The sequence below is a fragment of the Acipenser ruthenus genome, chromosome 23 (assembly GCF_902713425.1).
Source record: "Acipenser ruthenus chromosome 23, fAciRut3.2 maternal haplotype, whole genome shotgun sequence".
Classification (NCBI taxonomy): domain Eukaryota; kingdom Metazoa; phylum Chordata; class Actinopteri; order Acipenseriformes; family Acipenseridae; genus Acipenser; species Acipenser ruthenus.
Window position 1 is genome coordinate 10,378,366 of NC_081211.1, and position 15,816 is coordinate 10,394,181.

The 15,816-nt window shown below is 38.0% G+C and overlaps 5 non-coding genes across 5 annotated transcripts; all 5 read right to left on the reverse strand.

Moving 5' to 3' along the window:
- Positions 1-1,493: 1,493 nt before the first annotated feature.
- Positions 1,494-1,565, reverse strand: trnac-gca (transfer RNA cysteine (anticodon GCA)). Its single transcript has one exon. It is a non-coding gene; the product is annotated as a tRNA-Cys (tRNA).
- A 2,464-nt stretch (positions 1,566-4,029) lies between these two features.
- trnac-gca (transfer RNA cysteine (anticodon GCA)) lies at positions 4,030-4,101 on the reverse strand. The gene has a single exon. It is a non-coding gene; the product is annotated as a tRNA-Cys (tRNA).
- A 2,462-nt stretch (positions 4,102-6,563) lies between these two features.
- trnac-gca (transfer RNA cysteine (anticodon GCA)) lies at positions 6,564-6,635 on the reverse strand. Its single transcript has one exon. It is a non-coding gene; the product is annotated as a tRNA-Cys (tRNA).
- A 2,487-nt stretch (positions 6,636-9,122) lies between these two features.
- trnac-gca (transfer RNA cysteine (anticodon GCA)) lies at positions 9,123-9,194 on the reverse strand. Its single transcript has one exon. It is a non-coding gene; the product is annotated as a tRNA-Cys (tRNA).
- A 2,475-nt stretch (positions 9,195-11,669) lies between these two features.
- On the reverse strand, positions 11,670-11,741 carry trnac-gca (transfer RNA cysteine (anticodon GCA)). The gene has a single exon. It is a non-coding gene; the product is annotated as a tRNA-Cys (tRNA).
- Between the last annotated feature and the right edge of the window lie 4,075 nt (positions 11,742-15,816).

Consider the following 15,816-nt stretch of genomic DNA (forward strand, 5'->3'; position numbering starts at 1 on the left):
ACAGTATTAGTTGCGTTTAAGCCGGCTTAAAAGTGCTAAATACGGTTTGCGTCCACACTACGCAGCATTTAATACCGTACTCGAGACCACCTCAGGAGGTAGTCTCGAGTCCGGTTCTAATTAGATCGCATCAGGTAGTGCGGTTTATCAGAAGTGTGGACGCTGTAATACCAAACTACATGTTTTGTGTATCCTCCAATATCCCAAAATGCTTTGTGGTATGTTTGGAGAAATACTCAGAGCAGGCGCCTGAAGGAGTTGCTATCACTGTACACTCCGCACTAGGTATTCATTTTTATGCTTCAAAAAATCTTTCAGGACATCTCTGTTAAACTAGTGGGGAAAATCGTATTTTTCTTGAATCGTACTTGTACTTGCTAGAACCAAAGTCATTGTATTTATCTTGCTCTTAACCGTATTATTACTTGTACTGTGATCCTTGAAATGTATTTTTGTTTACGACTGTAAGTCGCCCAGGATAAGGGCGGCTGCTAAGAAATAAATAAATAAATAAATAAATAAATAAATAATTAATTAATAATAATAATAATAATAATAATAATAATAATAATAATAATAAATAAATAAACAAAAACACAGCGTTAAATTAGGCGACTGCAAAAATGAAATGCGAGTTAAAAGTAGGATCGGGAATGAACAAATTACGTATTTTGTCAGCTCTGTTTGAAATAAAATTAAGAGGACCAGAATTAGGCTCAGGCAAGATATGAAGGTAAAAACAAAGATTGTTTTGTAATTAACAGCTTTTTCTGAGTTTAATTATAAAACAGAATCAGCTCAATTTGTTTAAAGGGACTTCACCTGATTAAAAATAAAAGCTGAAAACTTCAAGCCCTACTTGTGTGTGTGTTCGGATTTACTTTTTCCGCAATACTGGTAATATTTAATTTATGCAATATTTAATTTATGCAAACTGCAGTTACTGACAGGCTTGATAATTGAGGCAATACTGAATCTTTCAGTTAATTCTTATGAAAAAATAAATAAAAAATTGGTGTATGCTACAGCCGGTAGATGGTGTCAAGTATTAAAAAAAAAATACTATTTGCAAAATAGTATTTACTAATTTCTATTGATAATATATTTCTGGCAACCTATTTTATGTTTGTATTTTAAATACATTTGGAGACCACTGTTGTCTTTTTAAATATTTTCCGTGACTATGTTGCCATCCTTGGCGTTCACTGTTAACCAAAAGGTTTGTGGTTTGAGCTCCAACAGGAACTCTTTTTTATATTAAACTGGCCAGCCAGATTGCCTTCCCAGGCGGCCTTCTCAAGAGAGGCCAAGCTTCTAATTTCTCCAGTTGTAAAGGGTGCGGTGGCCAAGTGGTAAGGTGTTTGGTCCCGTAAATTGAGGATCACGTCTTCAAACTCTGTCTGTACCTTGTTGCTTTCTTTGAAACACTATTTTTTGCTTCTAGCTGAAATAAAAAATGTTAACGTGCATTTTGTATTTTAATTTAGAAAAAAAGGGGGCACTCGGATTTGAACCGGGGACCTCTTGATCTGCAGTCAAATGCTCTACCACTGAGCTATACCCCCAACTCACTAGCCTATTCCAGCTATGCCCTTTTCTGCCAAGCACAACCAACGGTGCCGAGCTGCAGTTTCAGAAATGCAACCTATCAATGGCTAGTTATTTTTTACCTTGTGTCCCGCAGCAATATTTTTCAACAAAACTTTCAAGAAGTATTGTATAAGGTCCGTCAAGTAATAGAATAACACGTTGTTATACATGTATCTCTTTGAAAACACTAAGCGAAATAGATAATAATCAGAAAATGCTTAACGTTTTTTATTTCAAGAAATTAAACTAAATACAAAATATAGTGTTGAAAAAAAGAGAGAAGCTTTATGGTTTCTGAAGTACGTTATAACGTTCCCCAAAATGTTCTGAAAACAAGGACACCAAGTCCAAGATGCCACTGTAACACATTTTTTAGTGCATTTTGTTTTTATTGGAAGAGAGTCAAATACAGCCAAAAAATGTCTGGTCATGGGGGGAGCATCCCACTGAAAAACACTCGGTCCTTCAAAGGGTTTAGCAAAGGTTGGTTTGCTTGAGCTCACCCTAGAAAAGTGGTTGTTACTTTATTTTTTAATATATTAAATTGAAAGCCACAGCTTGCCTTGTCAGACGTCTTTGACAGATTATTTAAGAAGCGCCATGCTTTGCATTCTTATGACAGTCATCATTTTCATGTTACGTATTCTTCATGGTAACAGTGAAGATGCTTTCCAAGTCAATTTCTATAAATATAAGGGGACACTCTGATATTCCTTTTTACATGTTATGTCCGAGATTGGTTAAATGTAATTTTTTATTAAATGTTTCCATTAAGATTCAACTCACAGCACAACAATTTGTTATCTTATGGTGCTGCTACAGTTGTATTGATTTAAAAACTACATACTATTAGCATGTGCCTTGTTTTATGGTTACTCCTTACTCAGCAATGCGACCATAGCTTCACTCTAATATGAACTCCATTGAATGTAAAACAAAGGCCCTGTCCACACTATGCCTTTAAACCGTATTAGTTGCGTTTAAGCCGGCTTAAAAGTGCTAAATACAGTTTGCGTCCACACTACGCAGCATTTAATATCGTACTCGAGACCACCTCAGGAGGTAGTCTCGAGTCCGGTTCTAATTAGATCGCATCAGGTAGTGCGGTTTATCAGAAGTGTGGACGCTGCAATACCAAACTACATGTTTTGTGTATCCTCCAATATCCCAAAATGCTTTGTGGTATGTTTGGCGAAATACTCAGAGCAGGCGCCCGAAGGAGTTGCTATCACTGTACACTCCGCACTAGGTATTCATTTTTATGCTTCAAAAAATCTTTCAGGACATCTCTGTTAAACTAGTGGGGAAAATCGTATTTTTCTTGAATCGTACTTGTACTTGCTAGAACCAAAGTCATTGTATTTATCTTGCTCTTAACCGTATTATTACTTGTACTGTGATCCTTGAAATGTATTTTTGTTTACGACTGTAAGTCGCCCAGGATAAGGGCGGCTGCTAAGAAATAAATAAATAAATAAATAAATAAATAAATAATAATAATAATAATAATAATAATAATAATAATAAATAAATAAACAAAAACACAGCGTTAAATTAGGCGACTGCAAAAATGAAATGCGAGTTAAAAGTAGGATCGGGAATGAACAAATTACGTATTTTGTCAGCTCTGTTTGAAATAAAATTAAGAGGACCAGAATTAGGCTCAGGCAAGATATGAAGGTAAAAACAAAGATTGTTTTGTAATTAACAGCTTTTTCTGAGTTTAATTCTAAAACAGAATCAGCTCAATTTGTTTAAAGGGACTTCACCTGATTAAAAATAAAAGCTGAAAACTTCAAGCCCTACTTGTGTGTGTGTTCGGATTTACTTTTTCCGCAATACTGGTAATATTTAATTTATGCAATATTTAATTTATGCGAACTACAGTTACTGACAGGCTTGATAACTGAGGCAATACTGAATCTTTCAGTTAATTCTTATGAAAAAATAAATAAAAAATTGGTGTATGCTACAGCCGGTAGATGGTGTCAAGTATAAAAAAAAAATACTATTTGCAAAATAGTATTTACTAATTTCTATTGATAATATATTTCTGGCAACCTATTTTATGTTTGTATTTTAAATACATTTGGAGACCACTGTTGTCTTTTTAAATATTTTCCGTGACTATGTTGCCATCCTTGGCGTTCACTGTTAACCGAAAGTTTTGTGGTTTGAGCTCAAACAGGAACTCTTTTTTATATTAAACTGGCCAGCCAGATTGCCTTCCCAGGCGGCCTTCTCAAGAGAGGCCAAGCTTCTAATTTCTCCAGTTGTAAAGGGTGCGGTGGCCAAGTGGTAAGGTGTTTGGTCCCGTAAATTGAGGATCACGTCTTCAAACCCTGTCTGTACCTTGTTGCTGTCTTTGAAACACTATTTTTTGCTTCTAGCTGAAATAAAAAATGTTAACGTGCATTTTGTATTTTAATTTAGAAAAAAAGGGAACACTCGGATTTGAGCCGGGGACCTCTTGATCTGCAGTCAAATGCTCTACCACTGAGCTATACCCCCAACTCACTAGCCTGTTCCAGCTATGCCCTTTTATGCCAAGCACAACCAACGGTGCCGAGCTGCAGTTTCAGAAATGCAACCTATCAATGGCTAGTTATTTTTTACCTTGTGTCCCGCAGCAATATTTTTCAACAAAACATTCAAGAAGTATTGTATAAGGTCCGTCAAGTAATAGAATAACACGTTGTTATACATGTATCTCTTTGAAAACACTAAGCGAAATAGATAATAATCAGAAAATGCTTAACGTTTTTTATTTCAAGAAATTAAACTAAATACAAAATATAGTGTTGAAAAAAGAGAGAAGCTTTATGGTTTCTGAAGTACGTTATAACGTTCCCCAAAATGTTATGAAAACAAGGACACCAAGTCCAAGATGCCACTGTAACACATTTTTTAGTGCATTTTGTTTTTATTGGAAGAGAGTCAAATACAGCCAAAAAATGTCTGGTCATGGGGGGAGCATCCCACTGAAAAACACTCGGTCCTTCAAAGGGTTTAGCAAAGGTTGGTTTGCTTGAGCTCACCCTAGAAAAGTGGTTGTTACTTTATTTTTTAATATATTAAATTGAAAGCCACAGCTTGCCGTGTCAGACGTCTTTGACAGATTATTTAAGAAGCGCCATGCTTTGCATTCTTATGACAGTCATCATTTTCATGTTACGTATTCTTCATGGTAACAGTGAAGATGCTTTCCAAGTCAATTTCTATAAATATAAGGGGACACTCTGATATTCCTTTTTACATGTTATGTCCGAGATTGGTTAAATGTAATTTTTTATTAAATGTTTCCATTAAGATTCAACTCACAGCACAACAATTTGTTATCTTATGGTGCTGCTACAGTTGTATTGATTTAAAAACTACATACTATTAGCATGTGCCTTGTTTTATGGTTACTCCTTACTCAGCAATGCGACCATAGCTTCACTCTAATATGAACTCCATTGAATGTAAAACAAAGGCCCTGTCCACACTATGCCTTTAAACCGTATTAGTTGCGTTTAAGCCGGCTTAAAAGTGCTAAATACGGTTTGCGTCCACACTACGCAGCATTTAATACCGTACTCGAGACCACCTCAGGAGGTAGTCTCGAGTCCGGTTCTAATTAAATCGCATCAGGTAGTGCGGTTTATCAGAAGTGTGGACGCTGTAATACCAAACTACATGTTTTGTGTATCCTCCAATATCCCAAAATGCTTTGTGGTATGTTTGGCGAAATACTCAGAGCAGGCGCCCGAAGGAGTTGCTATCACTGTACACTCCGCACTAGGTATTCATTTTTATGCTTCAAAAAATCTTTCAGGACATCTCTGTTAAACTAGTGGGGAAAATCGTATTTTTCTTGAATCGTACTTGTACTTGCTAGAACCAAAGTCATTGTATTTATCTTGCTCTTAACCGTATTATTACTTGTACTGTGATCCTTGAAATGTATTTTTGTTTACGACTGTAAGTCGCCCAGGATAAGGGCGGCTGCTAATAACTAAATAAATAAATAAATAAATAAATAAATAAAAATAATAATAATAATAATAATAATAATAATAAATAAATAAACAAAAACACAGCGTTAAATTAGGTGACTGCAAAAATGAAATGCGAGTTAAAAGTAGGATCGGGAATGAACTAATTATGTAATTTGTCAGCTCTGTTTGAAATAAAATTAAGAGGACCAGAATTAGGCTCAGGCACGATATGAAGGTAAAAACAAAGATTGTTTTGTAATTAACAGCTTTTTCTGAGTTTAATTCTAAAACAGAATCAGCTCAATTTGTTTAAAGGGACTTCACCTGATTAAAAATAAAACCTGAAAACTTCAAGCCCTACTTGTGTGTGTGTTCGGATTTACTTTTTCCGCAATACTGGTAATATTTAATTTATGCAATATTTAATTTTTGCAAACTGCAGTTACTGACAGACTTGATAATTGAGGCAATACTGAATCTTTCAGTTAATTCTTATGAAAAAATAAATAAAAAATTGGTGTATGCTACAGCCGGTAGATGGTGTCAAGTATTAAAAAAAAATACTATTTGCAAAATAGTATTTACTAATTTCTATTGATAATATATTTCTGGCAACCTATTTTATGTTTGTATTTTAAATACATTTGGAGACCACTGTTGTCTTTTTAAATATTTTCCGTGACTATGTTGCCATCCTTGGCGTTCACTGTTAACCGAAAGGTTTGTGGTTTGAGCTCAAACAGGAACTCTTTTTTATATTAAACTGGCCAGCCAGATTGCCTTCCCAGGCGGCCTTCTCAAGAGAGGCCAAGCTTCTAATTTCTCCAGTTGTAAAGGGTGCGGTGGCCAAGTCGTAAGGTGTTTGGTCCCGTAAATTGAGGATCACGTCTTCAAACCCTGTCTGTACCTTGTTGCTGTCTTTGAAACACTATTTTTGCTTCTAGCTGAAATAAAAAATGTTAACGTGCATTTTGTATTTTAATTTAGAAAAAAAGGGGGCACTCGGATTTGAACCGGGGACCTCTTGATCTGCAGTCAAATGCTCTACCACTGAGCTATAACCCCAACTCACTAGCCTGTTCCAGCTATGCCCTTTTCTGCCAAGCACAACCAACGGTGCCGAGCTGCAGTTTCAGAAATGCAACCTATCAATGGCTAGTTATTTTTTACCTTGTGTCCCGCAGCAATATTTTTCAACAAAACATTCAAGAAGTATTGTATAAGGTCCATCAAGTAATAGAATAACACGTTGTTATACATGTATCTCTTTGAAAACACTAAGCGAAATAGATAATAATCAGAAAATGCTTAACGTTTTTTATTTCAAGAAATTAAACTAAATACAAAATATAGTGTTGAAAAAAAGAGAGAAGCTTTATGGTTTCTGAAGAACGTTATAACGTTCCCCAAAATGTTCTGTAAACAAGGACACCAAGTCCAAGATGCCACTGTAACACATTTTTTAGTGCATTTTGTTTTTATTGGAAGAAAGTCAAATACAGCCAAAAAATGTCTGGTCATGGGGGGAGCATCCCACTGAAAAACACTCGGTCCTTCAAAGGGTTTAGCAAAGGTTGGTTTGCTTGAGCTCACCCTAGAAAAGTGGTTGTTACTTTATTTTTTAATATATTAAATTGAAAGCCACAGCTTGCCTTGTCAGACGTCTTTGACAGATTATTTAAGAAGCGCCATGCTTTGCATTCTTATGACAGTCATCATTTTCATGTTACGTATTCTTCATGGTAACAGTGAAGATGCTTTCCAAGTCAATTTCTATAAATATAAGGGGACACTCTGATATTCCTTTTTACATGTTATGTCCGAGATTGGTTAAATGTAATTTTTTATTAAATGTTTCCATTAAGATTCAACTCACAGCACAACAATTTGTTATCTTATGGTGCTGCTACAGTTGTATTGATTTAAAAACTACATACTATTAGCATGTGCCTTGTTTTATGGTTACTCCTTACTCAGCAATGCGACCATAGCTTCACTCTAATATGAACTCCATTGAATGTAAAACAAAGGCCCTGTCCACACTATGCCTTTAAACCGTATTAGTTGCGTTTAAGCCGGCTTAAAAGTGCTAAATACGGTTTGCGTCCACACTACGCAGCATTTAATACCGTACTCGAGACCACCTCAGGAGGTAGTCTCGAGTCCGGTTCTAATTAAATCGCATCAGGTAGTGCGGTTTATCAGAAGTGTGGACGCTGTAATACCAAACTACATGTTTTGTGTATCCTCCAATATCCCAAAATGCTTTGTGGTATGTTTGGCGAAATACTCAGAGCAGGCGCCCGAAGGAGTTGCTATCACTGTACACTCCGCACTAGGTATTCATTTTTATGCTTCAAAAAATCTTTCAGGACATCTCTGTTAAACTAGTGGGGAAAATCGTATTTTTCTTGAATCGTACTTGTACTTGCTAGAACCAAAGTCATTGTATTTATCTTGCTCTTAACCGTATTATTACTTGTACTGTGATCCTTGAAATGTATTTTTGTTTACGACTGTAAGTCGCCCAGGATAAGGGCAGCTGCTAATAACTAAATAAATAAATAAATAAATAAATAAATAAAAATAATAATAATAATAATAATAATAATAATAATAATAATAATAATAATAATAATAAATAAATAAACAAAAACACAGCGTTAAATTAGGTGACTGCAAAAATGAAATGCGAGTTAAAAGTAGGATCGGGAATGAACTAATTATGTAATTTGTCAGCTCTGTTTGAAATAAAATTAAGAGGACCAGAATTAGGCTCAGGCACGATATGAAGGTAAAAACAAAGATTGTTTTGTAATTAACAGCTTTTTCTGAGTTTAATTCTAAAACAGAATCAGCTCAATTTGTTTAAAGGGACTTCACCTGATTAAAAATAAAACCTGAAAACTTCAAGCCCTACTTGTGTGTGTGTTCGGATTTACTTTTTCCGCAATACTGGTAATATTTAATTTATGCAATATTTAATTTATGCAAACTGCAGTTACTGACAGGCTTGATAATTGAGGCAATACTGAATCTTTCAGTTAATTCTTATGAAAAAATAAATAAAAAATTGGTGTATGCTACAGCCGGTAGATGGTGTCAAGTATTAAAAAAAAATACTATTTGCAAAATAGTATTTACTAATTTCTATTGATAATATATTTCTGGCAACCTATTTTATGTTTGTATTTTAAATACATTTGGAGACCACTGTTGTCTTTTTAAATATTTTCCGTGACTATGTTGCCATCCTTGGCGTTCACTGTTAACCGAAAGGTTTGTGGTTTGAGCTCAAACAGGAACTCTTTTTTATATTAAACTGGCCAGCCAGATTGCCTTCCCAGGCGGCCTTCTCAAGAGAGGCCAAGCTTCTAATTTCTCCAGTTGTAAAGGGTGCGGTGGCCAAGTCGTAAGGTGTTTGGTCCCGTAAATTGAGGATCACGTCTTCAAACCCTGTCTGTACCTTGTTGCTGTCTTTGAAACACTATTTTTGCTTCTAGCTGAAATAAAAAATGTTAACGTGCATTTTGTATTTTAATTTAGAAAAAAAGGGGGCACTCGGATTTGAACCGGGGACCTCTTGATCTGCAGTCAAATGCTCTACCACTGAGCTATAACCCCAACTCACTAGCCTGTTCCAGCTATGCCCTTTTCTGCCAAGCACAACCAACGGTGCCGAGCTGCAGTTTCAGAAATGCAACCTATCAATGGCTAGTTATTTTTTACCTTGTGTCCCGCAGCAATATTTTTCAACAAAACATTCAAGAAGTATTGTATAAGGTCCATCAAGTAATAGAATAACACGTTGTTATACATGTATCTCTTTGAAAACACTAAGCGAAATAGATAATAATCAGAAAATGCTTAACGTTTTTTATTTCAAGAAATTAAACTAAATACAAAATATAGTGTTGAAAAAAAGAGAGAAGCTTTATGGTTTCTGAAGAACGTTATAACGTTCCCCAAAATGTTCTGTAAACAAGGACACCAAGTCCAAGATGCCACTGTAACACATTTTTTAGTGCATTTTGTTTTTATTGGAAGAAAGTCAAATACAGCCAAAAAATGTCTGGTCATGGGGGGAGCATCCCACTGAAAAACACTCGGTCCTTCAAAGGGTTTAGCAAAGGTTGGTTTGCTTGAGCTCACCCTAGAAAAGTGGTTGTTACTTTATTTTTTAATATATTAAATTGAAAGCCACAGCTTGCCTTGTCAGACGTCTTTGACAGATTATTTAAGAAGCGCCATGCTTTGCATTCTTATGACAGTCATCATTTTCATGTTACGTATTCTTCATGGTAACAGTGAAGATGCTTTCCAAGTCAATTTCTATAAATATAAGGGGACACTCTGATATTCCTTTTTACATGTTATGTCCGAGATTGGTTAAATGTAATTTTTTATTAAATGTTTCCATTAAGATTCAACTCACAGCACAACAATTTGTTATCTTATGGTGCTGCTACAGTTGTATTGATTTAAAAACTACATACTATTAGCATGTGCCTTGTTTTATGGTTACTCCTTACTCAGCAATGCGACCATAGCTTCACTCTAATATGAACTCCATTGAATGTAAAACAAAGGCCCTGTCCACACTATGCCTTTAAACCGTATTAGTTGCGTTTAAGCCGGCTTAAAAGTGCTAAATACGGTTTGCGTCCACACTACGCAGCATTTAATACCGTACTCGAGACCACCTCAGGAGGTAGTCTCGAGTCCGGTTCTAATTAGATCGCATCAGGTAGTGCGGTTTATCAGAAGTGTGGACGCTGTAATACCAAACTACATGTTTTGTGTATCCTCCAATATCCCAAAATGCTTTGTGGTATGTTTGGCGAAATACTCAGAGCAGGTGCCCGAAGGAGTTGCTATCACTGTACACTCCGCACTAGGTATTCATTTTTATGCTTCAAAAAATCTTTCAGGACATCTCTGTTAAACTAGTGGGGAAAATCGTATTTTTCTTGAATCGTACTTGTACTTGCTAGAACCAAAGTCATTGTATTTATCTTGCTCTTAACCGTATTATTACTTGTACTGTGATCCTTGAAATGTATTTTTGTTTACGACTGTAAGTCGCCCAGGATAAGAGCGGCTGCTAAGAAATAAATAAATAAATAAATAAATAAATAATTAATAATAATAATAATAATAATAATAATAATAATAATAATAATAATAAATAAATAAACAAAAACACAGCGTTAAATTAGGCGACTGCAAAAATGAAATGCGAGTTAAAAGTAGGATCGGGAATGAACAAATTACGTATTTTGTCAGCTCTGTTTGAAATAAAATTAAGAGGACCAGAATTAGGCTCAGGCAAGATATGAAGGTAAAAACAAAGATTGTTTTGTAATTAACAGCTTTTTCTGAGTTTAATTATAAAACAGAATCAGCTCAATTTGTTTAAAGGGACTTCACCTGATTAAAAATAAAACCTGAAAACTTCAAGCCCTACTTGTGTGTGTGTTCGGATTTACTTTTTCCGCAATACTGGTAATATTTAATTTATGCAATATTTAATTTATGCAAACTGCAGTTACTGACAGGCTTGATAATTGAGGCAATACTGAATCTTTCAGTTAATTCTTATGAAAAAATAAATAAAAAATTGGTGTATGCTACAGCCGGTAGATGGTGTCAAGTATTAAAAAAAAATACTATTTGCAAAATAGTATTTACTAATTTCTATTGATAATATATTTCTGGCAACCTATTTTATGTTTGTATTTTAAATACATTTGGAGACCACTGTTGTCTTTTTAAATATTTTCCGTGACTATGTTGCCATCCTTGGCGTTCACTGTTAACCGAAAGGTTTGTGGTTTGAGCTCCAACAGGAACTCTTTTTTATATTAAACTGGCCAGCCAGATTGCCTTCCCAGGCGGCCTTCCAAGAGAGGCCAAGCTTCTAATTTCTCCAGTTGTAAAGGGTGCGGTGGCCAAGTGGTAAGGTGTTTGGTCCCGTAAATTGAGGATCACGTCTTCAAACCCTGTCTGTACCTTGTTGCTGTCTTTGAAACACTATTTTTTGCTTCTAGCTGAAATAAAAAATGTTAACGTGCATTTTGTATTTTAATTTAGAAAAAAAGGGGGCACTCGGATTTGAACCGGGGACCTCTTGATCTGCAGTCAAATGCTCTACCACTGAGCTATACCCCCAACTCACTAGCCTATTCCAGCTATGCCCTTTTCTGCCAAGCACAACCAACGGTGCCGCGCTGCAGTTTCAGAAATGCAACCTATCAATGGCTAGTTATTTTTTACCTTGTGTCCCGCAGCAATATTTTTCAACAAAACATTCAAGAAGTATTGTATAAGGTCCGTCAAGTAATAGAATAACACGTTGTTATACATGTATCTCTTTGAAAACACTAAGCGAAATAGATAATAATCAGAAAATGCTTAACGTTTTTTATTTCAAGAAATTAAACTAAATACAAAATATAGTGTTGAAAAAAAGAGAGAAGGGAGGCAGCACCTGTGTTGAAAACTGGAAGAAAGTGGGCGGCAAAGAAAGCTGTGGAAGATGCAAAGGCTGCCCTTCGAATTGGTGATATCATGGGGCAAGTTCAGCATGGAAGAGGGGGTCTTGGTTTCAGTTCAACTCCTCCTACATGGCACAAGGCGGCCCCAGCTCAAAGAAGGAAGCTGGTAGTCAACGAGGTGCAAAAGCAGGAGGAGAGGATGAGGTGTATAAAGGCCATTTCCCAGGCCAAACAGGGAGAATGGATGAGATGGGAGAGTGTGGAACAACGCAAGATTGGCTGGCAAGACCTATGGTCAATGGAACAGAGCAGGATCAGTTTCCTCATCAGGTCAACATATGATGTTCTCCCATCACCACAGAACCTAAACCTCTGGGTAGGAGAGGATCCCTCATGTCCTTTGTGTTCATCACCTGCAACATTAAGGCACATTTTGACAGGATGTAAGGTGGCTCTTAGCCAAGGACGGTTTACTTGGCGCCATGACCAGGTGCTGCGATGTTTGGCCTTAGCATTGGAAGACAAGCGTAACATGACCAATAAGTTGCCACCTGTTCCATCAAAACATTACACACAAAAGACAACATTCCTCCGCCCAGGAGAGCAACCACCAAGAAAAGGTGTTAAAACCAATCCTCGCCCAGGACAACTGGAAGCTGCTAGAGACTGGAATATGCTGGCAGATGTTGGTCAACGGCTTATTTTTCCACCTGAGATTGCCACCACTAACCTTCGACCAGATATTGTCTTGTGGTCTGGATCAGCACGCCTTGTTCACCTGATAGAGTTAACAGTGCCATGGGAGGACGCTGTAGATGAGGCGTATGAGAGGAAGAAACTGCGGTATGCTCAACTAGCCACTGAAGCGGAACAGCGAGGATGGAGAGTTCGGGTTTACCCAGTGGAAGTGGGTTGTCGAGGATTTGTGGCACACTCTACAACCCGGTTTCTCAGAGACGTCGGATTCAGTGGCCAAGAGTTGCGTCGCACAGTGAAGAACTTATCTGAAGCAGCAGAGAGGAGCAGCAACTGGCTGTGGTTGAGACGGAAAGATTCTGGCTGGGGACAGGTAAGTAAGCTGGGCTGAGTTGAGTGGGGGACGGAGGGGGGTGATGCTGGGACGCCAGAATCACCGTCGAGCCCTCTTGAGGTGTCGTGGGCTAGTCGACGAAACACTGAGGATGGAAGGTGCCCACTTGAAAACCCCAGAGATGTACCCTACTTAGCTCAATCCAGACGGTTGTCATGCTGATGCGCTGGGGAGGCCGCACTTTGGTTGATCCCCGGAGCCAGCATCGCAGCCGTTGTGTGTGCTGATGCGCCAGGGAGGCAAAATAAGCTGATCCCTGGAGCCAGCATTACACTTCAGCCATTAACACCAGACAGAAGGATATCTACATCATAATATGGAAGGAAACGTAAATGGATGGAGACGCATATGGATCACATTAGTTTACTGTAAAGCTACGTCTTAGTTGGTGCTTATCTTGGCGAGAGCCGAGTTCAAATCAGCATGAAGTTTTAACATCTACTCTCGTGTAATGGAAATCATGAAGATCTGGATACGTCCAGTGACTGCTGTGAATAGTGCAGCTGGCAACAAGGGAAAGACCTTGTGACAGCCTGGAGAGACAGCTGACAGGAGGAAAGAGACCCCATTGGGGCTGGTAAGGGTTAGCTACCCTTGTCGGCAGTATCCAGCTCTGTGTTTACAGGATGCTGGAGACACCCGCCCAAGGCTTCTAAGAAATTAAAGAGAAAAATACCCCTAGAGTCTGCGAGAGCGGGGGCGGAAGATGACTCAACGTTGGACAACACGGTTAACGACTTAGGAACGGAAACGGATATGAGTATGGAGAGTACTTCACAAAAGACTAGTTCAAGATCTGCAGTTAACAAAGACATAGAACTCCAGGTTTGTGTCTGCGGCTGGAGCAAGGCGACAACGGTCAGGGGTTTGAAGATTCATCAAGGGAGAATGAAATGCTTGAGGGAGAAGGGACAAGGGCCTCGCATTGATCAGTACTTCTTACGAAGTCAGTCAAGTCAGTCGAATGAAATCCAGCGACAGGAAGCAAACCACAGTTCGCAGGATATCAGCACCCCTGTCATAGATGTGAGGAGGACTTGCATGGACACAGTTAGTGATGAACCTAATGATCCTTGTGAACCCGGTCAGACAAACCAGCATAAGAGAGAAAAGAACCTCAACGGGCACAAGCCTGGAGTTAAATGGCCAAGAGCTTGTGAGAAAACTGCATGGGACACAGTAAACACAGATCTCTGCGTTGCATTGGAAAGATTAAGTGGAACAGTTGAAAAGAAGCTGGATAAATTTGGGGACATCATCTACGCATATGGAAGTGAGAGGTTTGGAGTTGAAAAAAGGAAGGAAAAAGTACAAACTATTCCTGGAAAGTCTAGACGGCAGCAGGAGATTGAACGCTTAGTTAGAGAAAGGAGACAGCTGAGGAACCAATGGAGAAGAGCAGAACAAAGTCAGAAGGAGGGACTCAATCTCTTACAAAGGGTCATAAAAGATAAGCTTGCAACATTGCGCAGAGCTGAGCGCCTACGGAAACGTTACAAAAAGAAGGAGCGTGCGAGAACTAACTTTTATAAAGACCCATTCAAATTTGTAAAGAAGTTATTCACCAGTGAGAAGAATGGCACACTAAAAGCATCTAAGGTTGAGCTGGAGAGATATTTGGAGGAAACACATACAGATTCAAAAAGGCAGGAGCCTATGTCAATTCCGTCAGACATCCCACCTATCAATCCACCAGAATACCAAATGGAGGACTGTGCACCTAAGTGGAAAGAAATAGAGCAAGCTGTGAAAAAAGCAAGGGCTTCATCATCTCCAGGGCCTAATGGAGTTCCGTACAGAGTGTACAAGAGTGCTTCAGGAGTTCTACGAATTCTGTGGAAATTGATGAAAGTGGCATGGGAAAAACAGGTTGTACCAAGAGCATGGCGCCGAGCAGGTGGAGTCTTTATACCTAAAGAAAAAGATTCTACAAGCATCAGTCAGTTTCGTCCCATTTCCCTATTAAACGTAGAAGGCAAGATTTTCTTCAGCATTATTGCTCAGAGATTGTCAGCTTACCTATTAAAGAACTGCTTCATTGACACTTCAATACAAAAAGCGGGCATTCCAGGTTTCCCAGGTTGCTTAGAACACATCAATGTGATCTGGCAACAAATTCAATCAGCTAAAAAGGAGAGGAAGGAGCTCCATGTGACATTCCTGGATTTGGCTAATGCATATGGTTCAGTGCCACATGAACTACTTTGGGCAGCATTTGATTTTTTCAGTGTACCGATGACAATAACAAATTTAGTGAAAGCCTATTTTGGAGATTTGCAATTCAGTTTTTCAACTTCAGAATTCAGCACTACATGGCAATGCCTAGAGGTTGGAATAATGGCAGGATGCACCATTTCTCCACTGGCTTTTACCATGGCAATGGAAGTAATCATTAGGGCATCAAAATGGGTAGTAGGAGGAGAGCGCTTGGCTTCTGGAATGCGACTACCACCAATTCGAGCATACATGGATGACATGACAACCATGACTACAACAGTAGCCTGCACTAATCGATTATTGGGCAAATTAACCAATAACATTGAATGGGCACGAATGCAATTCAAGCCCACTAAATCAAGGAGCATCTCTGTAATTAAAGGCAAAGTAGTAGATAAAACATTCTTCATTAATGGTGAGGCAATACCAACAGTGTCTGAGA